The 1018-nt window shown below is 45.6% G+C and overlaps 1 non-coding gene across 1 annotated transcript; it reads left to right on the top strand.

Moving 5' to 3' along the window:
* The first annotated feature begins 234 nt into the window (after positions 1-234).
* Positions 235-341, top strand: LOC141698880 (small nucleolar RNA R71). The gene has a single exon (XR_012565378.1). It is a non-coding gene; the product is annotated as a small nucleolar RNA R71 (small nucleolar RNA).
* Positions 342-1018: the final 677 nt, after the last annotated feature.

Below are 1018 nucleotides of genomic sequence, written 5' to 3'. Positions count from 1 at the left end.
TGGAGCTGGGCTGCAATAGCGGTGGCTGCATCAACTTCCAGAATACCTGCTACCTTGCCTGACGTCATCCTCTGAGTTGGGTTTTGATGCTCATTTGCAGCCATCGTCTCGATAAGATTATATGCCTCAGTATAGCTTTTAGCCCATAAGGCGCCTCCAGCTGCTGCATCGAGCATGGGCCGAGATTGGGCCCCCAAACCATTATAAAAACCAGTGATTACCATCCAATCCGGCATTCCATGATGTGGACATTTTCTCAACATTTCCTTGTAGCGTTCCCAAGCCTCGCACATAGATTCTGTAGGTTGCTGCGCAAACTGAGTAAGAGCACTCCTCATAGCAGCAGTCTTTGCCATTGGATAAAACTTCACCAGAAACTTTTGCGCAAGATCTTGCCACGTAGTGATGGACCCACCTGGTTCAGAATGTAACCAGTCTTTAGCCTTATCCCTCAGTGAGAATGGGAAAAGCCTCAACTTGATAGCCTCATCAGTCACGCCATTATACTTAAAAGTGCTGCAGATCTCGACAAAATTCCTTATGTGCATGTTGGGGTCTTCAGTTGCCGCTCCTCCAAAAGAAACAGAATTCTGCACCATCTGAATAGTGCCCGGCTTGATTTCAAAGGTGTTAGCTTGAATAGCCGGATGAAGGATGCTTGACTGAATGTCATCAATTTTAGGCCGAGAAAAATCCATAAGAGCTGGATCAACTTGAACAATACGATCTCCCATGTTTACTGGTTCTTTCTGCTCAGTTCCTGAATCCGAATCCTCAAAATCTAACTTCTCCGGAGTATCAAGAACTTCGTCTTTCTCCTCAGCTGTATCTAAGGTCCTCTTGCGAGCACGAGAACGAGTTTGCATAAACGCTTGCTAAAGTACCTGAAACACAACCGAAAAGAGTAATTAACTACTACGTCCTAATCACTGAGTCCTAATGACCAATGATGGTAAGTACATAAACTAAACAAATACGACGAGTCCCCGGCAGCGGCGCCAAAAACTTGTTAGGGCGA

This window comes from Apium graveolens, chromosome 11 (assembly GCF_009905375.1).
Source record: "Apium graveolens cultivar Ventura chromosome 11, ASM990537v1, whole genome shotgun sequence".
Classification (NCBI taxonomy): Eukaryota; Viridiplantae; Streptophyta; class Magnoliopsida; order Apiales; family Apiaceae; genus Apium; species Apium graveolens.
Note: the sequence above shows the minus strand (reverse complement) of the source record. Positions and strands in the feature narration are given on the sequence as shown.